The sequence below is a fragment of the Ammospiza nelsoni genome, chromosome 3, assembly GCF_027579445.1.
Source record: "Ammospiza nelsoni isolate bAmmNel1 chromosome 3, bAmmNel1.pri, whole genome shotgun sequence".
In the NCBI taxonomy this organism is placed as follows: domain Eukaryota; kingdom Metazoa; phylum Chordata; class Aves; order Passeriformes; family Passerellidae; genus Ammospiza; species Ammospiza nelsoni.
This window is the reverse complement of record NC_080635.1, coordinates 91102698-91110981: the sequence shown is the minus strand read 5'-3', so window position 1 is coordinate 91110981 and position 8284 is coordinate 91102698. Positions and strand designations below refer to the sequence as shown.

At 41.2% G+C, this 8284-nt stretch overlaps 1 long non-coding RNA gene and 1 other non-coding gene across 2 annotated transcripts; both read right to left on the bottom strand.

Moving 5' to 3' along the window:
• Positions 1 to 817: 817 nt before the first annotated feature.
• On the bottom strand, positions 818 to 7839 carry LOC132070993 (uncharacterized). Its single transcript, XR_009418058.1, has 6 exons — positions 7805 to 7839; positions 5707 to 5756; positions 5164 to 5233; positions 4529 to 4608; positions 3192 to 3245; positions 818 to 2570 (listed from the first exon to the last, which is right to left on the bottom strand). It is a non-coding gene; the product is annotated as an uncharacterized LOC132070993 (long non-coding RNA).
• Positions 2759 to 2830, bottom strand: LOC132071896 (small nucleolar RNA SNORD50). Its single transcript, XR_009418240.1, has one exon. It is a non-coding gene; the product is annotated as a small nucleolar RNA SNORD50 (small nucleolar RNA).
• Positions 7840 to 8284: the final 445 nt, after the last annotated feature.

The window sequence follows — 8284 nt, the reverse complement described above, 5'->3', positions numbered from 1 at the left end:
ATATACTTTACCATTGGCCACATCTACCTTCTTTTATGTGCTGAGAGCCTAATCTTTTTCATGATTTAACATTCTGAGACACACCTCCACCACACCGATATGCAGTAACTATTTCCTGGCACTCTTTATTGCTGCCAATCCTACCTCCCAGACCATCCCCAACAAATGTTTTAGAACATAGAGCAAGACTGTCATGAAATACTTTGGGTACCTGAAGTGCCACCCACAACCCTGAACCTTTAGTCTTCTATTTCATTCCCAACATCACAAGATAAACTCACTTTCACGAAGTTTACTGCACATACATATAGCATTCTCTTTAAAGGTGAGCATTCTGTATTAACATCAGCTAAAGGATAAAGATACCTTTAGTCTCAAAAACATGTGCCACTCTTCTGATCCTGTAATGGTTATATATGCCTTTGAATACCTATTGAATTCCCACCGAAGCACTTACCAAATATTGCTACTCTCTCAACTATCTCTCTGCTCTTTAACATCTTAACATCCAGAAGAGACATAGCTAGGACTGACAACTTCTAGACTTACCTGTCAAGCAGCTCTACCAGATGCTGTTAACAGCACCCACTTTCTGTTGATCTGCAGTGGGCAGATTTAGACTAATCTTACCTTCTGACTTCTTGAGTATGCAGTTGGTAGTTTCTGTCCTGGAGCCACTCAAGCACAACACGAAGCTTTGTGTGCTCAGTACATGCTGCACCAGTCAGCACAAGGCCACACTCCTTACATAGCTCTTGAGAAATACAAGCAGTCGAGGAACACTGTGGTTTGATCCACAGCTGACATGCAACAGCCATGACTTTAACATCCTCATCTTTATTCAAAAAGCATGTACAAAGCATGGCACACAAAAAACCACACCATCCTCAGGAACATTTGTTAACAGAAACAAGTATTATTGAAAACAACGAAGAGAAAGCTGTTTTCCAGTTTATTTCTGCAGATCTTGGTATTCAATAGTCTGATTTACCATTCCATGTTTGAAAGGAGCAGCCTTTAGCCAAAGTAGCTGGCGGTGCTTAACAAGCAAACCATTGGAGAAGCTCAGTGAGCCAATGCACTCCTGGAGGTCAGTCAGATACTTTGCATCCACCTCAGTAGCATGCTGGATACTTATTTTTAATTATGCTATTTTAATTTTTTCTGCTGTTATAAAGAATTCCTGACAATAAGGCTTGAAAGTGATGCTTAAAGGCCAACTTTACCTAATGTACATCATCACTTGTCTTTAAATTTACTTGTGATCCTTTTTGTGATTCAAATTATGATCCTTCATTCCTGTGAAAGGGACAGCTTGCTGAATACAGCAAATCTGCTGCTACTGTCATTACAGCACCAGCTCTTTATAAGAGACTGTTAAAAGCCAACTTAGGTTGGAGATGTAGCTGAGGGTGTGTATTTTATTTGCCATCTGTTAGAGATGGGGCAGGTATCCTTCTGTTAATTGGGCAGTTTTCTTTATCTCTTCCACAACCAATCCTCCCTCCAGGAAGACATTCTGTTAACGGGCCTTTAGGTCTCATTGCATGACTGATCCAATTGTGAGATGCTCCACCCAGAGGGAGGAGCCAGGCATTTCTACCTGGATATAATATCAGATTTGGAATACCACAGTCAGCCTTCTCCCACTGGATTCCCAGAGGAAGACCATGCCCATCTACACCACCACTGGACCTTCAGAGGAAAACTACAGTCTTCTACACGATCACTGCTTCACCAGAATGACACTTGTCACTCCAGGAGCACTGCAGTCACCATTTCATCAGACTGCTACCAACACCCTGACCAACAGGGTTGTCAGGCTGTATTCTGACTCTGTCAGTGTTGGTCTGTATTACTGCATTTTTATTTTTGCTTTTATTTTTCCTAGTAAAGAACTGTTATTCCTACTCCTATATATTTGCCTGAATGCTGCTTAACTTTGATTTCAAGGGAGGCTCCTGCCTTCCTTAGCAGACACCTGTCTTTTCAAACCAAGACAAAACCCCAAGTTCCAATGTAACTCTCTTTTCCCACTACCAACCTCTTTCCCCTAGAGAGCAAGCAGTACTGTTGCCAGTGTATTCCTCAAAAGGCAGTTCCACTGTTGTGATCCTAGTTTTCTCCTGCTGAAAGGGCAGTCCATAAAACCCCAACTCCTCACTCCCTCGCCAGATACAGTGATGCAAGCTGTAGACATTGTCTTTTACTTTTGTCTTTACAGGGCCTGCCTGTGAGCTCCAGTCACGAGTTATCACAGATCTCTAGTATCTGCAAGACTCTGTACCCATATGGTATTTTAAAAGGGTAAAAAAATCAAGGGGTTTTCCAAGTACTCCATCCCTAATATTACTGCTACACTTCCTACAGAAGACAGCTCAGTATTTTGGAAAGATGGTGTTTTGAAAATGCAGAGACAGTATATACTGAACAAAATGAAAGCTGTTTTAGCACGCTTTTAAAAGCATGGCATCCCACTTCAAGTCACAATCTCTTCAGGTGTTACACTTCCTTCTGGTTAGATCATCCACATTTGTCAGGCAGTTCTGACAAAGCGCTCCAATTCATCACTGAAAAAGGAGAACAAGATCTAAGTAAAATGGTTCATCCAAGGTAGAAATTTCAATTTGCAAGTAAGCACACAACAGTTTGTATTAACATGTTGCTAATTCTGAAGAAACAAAAACAAACCGACAAAAAACCTAAACCCACAAAGACTAATACTTCCCAGAAAGTTCAAATAAAGTATTTTGGTCTCGTCTCAGATTCCGGATCCGTATATAAAGTTTTTCAACAGGAATTCAGGTTCGGGATAGGATCATCACAGATGAGACAAAATCAGTAAATGAACAAAAAATTTAATAGGAAATATTCCATAAGGTTTCTGATTGCTTAGCTTTTGTATTACAATCTCTAGCATTTTGTTGTATTTCGGTAATCATGTACATTTATTTAAAACTTTTCACGTAGGTTTGAAAGCCAAGGTTAGGTTAGCTAAGGTTAGGCACAGCTATCAGCTCACACTGTGCTTGGGGAACAAGTATTTTGTAAATGCCAGCTATGACTTACCATATCAATTGATCAATTATGTTTGTAACTATCACAATGCAAAAAGACCCAAACTGTAAACACAGTTACTTTAGACTTAGAACCAGAAAGATTCTCTTTTTAGAAGATTTTCAGTTACATACCTGAATAAGCCAAAAGCCCTTGTTCCTATTTGTTTTCTATAAAACAGGGTTTTCCTGTAAAAAAGACATTTAATAGTTCAGAGAAGTTTTCTTTCATTACTCAAAATACAACTTGACATCTATTTAGCCTCAGACCAAACTGCATTATTCAACATGTTCTGCCTTAGTATCAGCACACAGCAAGTTCTGGGAACCTTCAATCAGAAGTGTAGTCATGTCACAGTAAGATTTGTTTTGCTTCTCTTGCCCAGCTATTGCTCAACCTGGGTATGAACTATGATAGGAAGGGGGAATTGCTGCTGCACAAGAAGTTTCACTCTTTGAACTTCACATATAGAAAATAACCTGTTGTTTAAAACAAAGTACTGGTAGCTAAGTATTTAAAGGTACCTTTCTTAAATAAGGAGTAGAATAAAGTTATAGGTGTGTAGCAACACAGGAAAATGAGATGTTCTTCCTCTCTACATTCTAACTTTTTAACTAAAACCAGTCTGTGGACCCAAACAACAGTGCAGTGAAGTGAATTTTACTGAAAAATGTTAAGTTCAGATACTTAGGAGGGAATGAATTTCTTGGAGAAACCACTGCTATTATTCTTAAAGCACAGTAAGCACTTGTGAGCATTCTTTGCCTCCTTCAAGTACATTATACCAGCCCTAGAAGTAATTTATCTCTGGAGCTGAAACAGCTTAATTTAGAATTCACTACAATTTACCATCAAATTCCACCTTTGTCTTTAATATGACTTTTCCTAAATGCTCACATCTGAGCCCTAAATTAACAGTCCCAAGAGGACTGAAGTGCAAACATCACCACTAGCTTTCAAACACCACCAACACTTCCTGACCACACCTGACTAGTGCTTGTTATTTACCCACTGTAAGGCAGAATACTTGAAGTCTGACACTTCCTCTTCTCTGCTCTTTAAAGATGCAAGCTTCTGCAACAGACTACTTATTTGTGTTAACACAGACCGGAGATGGGTTCAAATATTGCACCAACATTCTTGTTCACAGCCTGGTGCATGCTGGCACCTCACTTGTACACAGCAACAGCATTAAACCAACACCAACTTGGATGACTTACAATTGAAAAATTCTAAGTTTGGTTTGATCTCAGTAGCCAAACCCTTATGAAGTTGCTGATCAATGTACCAGGTTTGGCAGTTTCAGCATGATTCACCATTATCCACAAGTATCAGTGACAGGAACTCTAACACCACTCATACATTCATATATTGCACAAGATAACCTTCACCTCTTTCACTACCAATGTACTAAAAAGGTAATAAATTATAACCAACAAAAAACATCTGCTGTTTAATCAATAAATATTACCTCTGTTTTAGTTCCTGTTGCGAGGAAATCTTTCTTCAGGACATGTCACATTGTCAATACTAGAAATTGTTCATGCCACTCTAGAAATTTGAGTAAAATCTCAAATTACAACAAGTTCATGTATAATATAAGTCAGTAAGAACAACCAATTTCTACTTCTGTAACAACTGGTTAAAAGCATTTAAGTAAAATTTAAAGAATACAGATCCTGGAGTTTTTTTCTTTCTTTAAAAGTAGTGAGAATAACAGCTATACATTGAAAAAGTGAATAGACATTTTTATTAAAAAAGGGGAGCACTTGCTTATTTATATTAATAAGCCTCCAGGTGTCCTGTTTTCTTTGACTAAACACTATTTCATACTTATTTCCCAATAAAGTTCAAATTCACAATTAAAATATACATTGAGGTAAACTTTAAATTTAGTATGAACACTTCAGGACAGGCATTTACCAGCTCCTCTAACATAAATATCTATTCCCAAACCCCCAGCCCATGCAGTTCTAGACCATATCAAAGACGCCCAAAATTACTGATACCTCAATTTTTAAGCTAATGACATACTAACTGAATCCTATGCATATTTTTCTAATCCATTTGTTAATAATTTATCCCTGGTGATCATTTAGAACATACACAACTTTCAGGAAAATCCACTTGTGTGTACCCAGTATTCTTCTACTTGGGATGGTCCTTCCATGAGGTGCTAAAATTAAAATTAAGAAAAATTACATTTTAAACTAGCAAACGTCTCTTGCTGTGGTGTAGTATTATCTCTCATGTTATTATGTCAGAAACATAATCACCAAGCACTAAAAATTGACATTTTTATTAAAAAATTTAATACTCTTCTAGAATAGGTGAAATACCTGACAAGGTAAAATTTTGCAAGCAAAAGTCCAAATAAGAACTGACCGACAGACTGACTTTAACTCAAAGAGCACCACACCCAAAAATAATCAAATTACTTATTACTTTGATGGCAGTTATAAAAATGCAATGTAGTTTTTTCTTTCTGCCCTGCTCTGTAGCCATACAAAACTGTCAACTCTCTGGCACTTTCCATACTTTGACAGACATAAAATACAGAAACCAAGTTATGAAACACAAGTATTTATTGACTTGGTCTAAAACAAAAATGCATTTCTATAGCAACATTAAAAATTGCAGAGCTGTTACCTTAACGTACAATGTACTTGGCACCAATGAAAATCTCCTCTCCATCACACCTAAAAACAAACATGGACAGCCTTACAACTTGAGAACAGCAGTCATATTACCAGGCCAGTAAGTCACACAGATTATGAGGCAATAATCATCAACACCATCTCTAGAAGCAGCATGATAAGTACTAAATCACAATCTTGCAGGAGAAAAGCAGCAAGCTTTTCTTGACTGCTTGAAATGCAGTTTCAAGTTACACCCACGTGAAATCATATATGAAAAGCATTGTAGAAATAACTGCACATACCACTATTAAACCTCAGTCCAAAGACCTTTCAAGGAAAGGTTTGAATCACTTTGAAAAACTGATTTAAGTTGGTTGAGAGAACTGCTTAAACCATGTAGCAATTATCAAAATCCACCAACTCAAGCAGCTTAAAAAATTAATGACAATACATTATCACCTGATATCACCTGATCACTCTGTACTACACAGACTGAGTAAATGCATCAGGCCATGAAAGATAACCTATCGCACATTTTGTTCCCTATCACAAAACAATTAAAGCTATAGAAAGCGTCAAGTTAAGCTTCCACTTCTGCATGCGATAAACTTTATGCTTACTGAGTGTAATAAACTCAATAATCAAGGGTTACTAATGGTTTAAGGTCCAAAAATTTACTGTTCAGTAATCTAAGGTGTGACTCAGACTGTCAGACAAGCTAATTAAACACACAATGAATTCACCTGACAACTTCCTATGTAAATCCACCTACATCCTAATCTCTGCTTGCAGGTAAGAGCCTGGAATTGTAGATATATTTAGTGGTATTTCCCGTTCTTTTTGAAGTACTATGGGTTCAATGACATCAGCATTTCAGAGGAGACAAAGGCATCTTAAGCACACAACAGGCTTCTGTCAGTACTTTGGGGTGGTAGCGGTTTACTTTTGTAACAAATCTCTTTATTATGCAATGTCATTGTCTTAAAAATATAAAGAAAATATAATTAGTTAGAACACAATCTCATGGTTTACATCAGCTATCACTTAAATGTTGTGGATCTTTGTCATGGACATATTTTCTAAAAAAACCTCTTTTAAGATTTTTCCCCTGAGAAGCTGAGAAGCCTCAGAAGAAAAAAAAAACCCAATAATTATCTCCTGCTGTGGAATGCAACAGGTGTATTTCTGATTGGCTTTATGTAGTTTTTAATTAAAGGTCAATCACAGTCTAGTTGTCTTGGACTCTCACGGGATTTTATTATCATTCTTTTCCTTTCTTTGTTAGTCTTCTAACAAAATCCTTTCTTCTATTCTTTCAGTACAGTTTTAGTATACAATTTTCTTTTGATATAATATATATGATAAAATAACAAATCAGCTTTCTGAAACATGGAGGCAAGATTCTCATTTCTTCCCTCGTCCTGGGACCCGTGCGAACATCACCGCAAGTCTTTTTTTCCTTGGGACGCTGTGTGGATTTCACAGTACTTTTTTAAGTCTGCTGTGGAGCAATGCCATGATGCCAGTGGCTGAGCCCTCCAAAAAGATGTACGGATAACACAAGCATGTGCACGGACCCTCTGCCACACGAACAAGGTGGTTCTGCCTTATCCTGCATTTTACGCACGAACCCAGAGGCCTGAAGGCTGCAGCAGCCGCGGCTGCGGGCACGGCGGGGCGGCACCGCCGCACGGCCCCGGCCGCCACGGGTGGGGATCAAAATGGCGCGGGCCCGGCGGCGCCACGCGGGTCACCGCCGCCTACCGCTCCCAGCCTGCCCCGCGCCTCGGGACGCGGCTTCCGGCAGGGAGCCTCCCGCGGGGCATGCTGAGATATGTAGTCCTCTCCAAGTCCCCTCGCACCTCCATGGCTCTCAGCAGGGCACCGTCCACGGGCGGCTGCGGCCCCATAGCTGGATTATGGTCGCCTTCCCCCTGGCTCTATTCGCGCCTCCAAGGGTGAGAGCTTCACCTGCCGGCTCCAGCCTCAAGCAGTACGCGACCAGCACTGAGGGCGACCCTCCCGAACGTCCAAGCAAAAGGAAGAAATCATTCCCTCCCCCCCACCGGCCGGAGCAGCGGCAGACACCGCATCCCGCGCCGCCTTACCGTGTACCGCCATAACAGGCGCTCCGTCGGGAAAGAGGGGGTGTTCCGCGCGCTCGCCAGCTTTATATCTACGCTGAGGGGTGGGAACGAGGCTGGCCACGCCTCCTGCCGAGGGGGGAGACGTCGCGCGGAGCTGGCGCGGGAGCGCGCGGAGGGGCGGGCGCTGACGTGGTATCCGCGCGGGCCGCACGCTGAGGGGCCGGCGCGCGCTCCCGCCTCGCTGGGCGCGGCGGGGCCGCCATGGGAGGGGCCGAGCGGGCCCCGCCGTCGAGCAAGGTGCTGCTCGCTCGGTTTGCCTTACGGGTTTCCTGTGTAAAACGCTGAGCGGCTTTATGCGAGTTTCTAAAGGGAGGGCAGGAACCGACCTGCTGCAGCTCCACCTTAAAGAACGTGTTTCCCGAGGAATCACAGCGTCATTAAGGACATGAGATCATAGAATCCAACCTGTGTCCGAACACCACTTCGACAACCAGACCATGG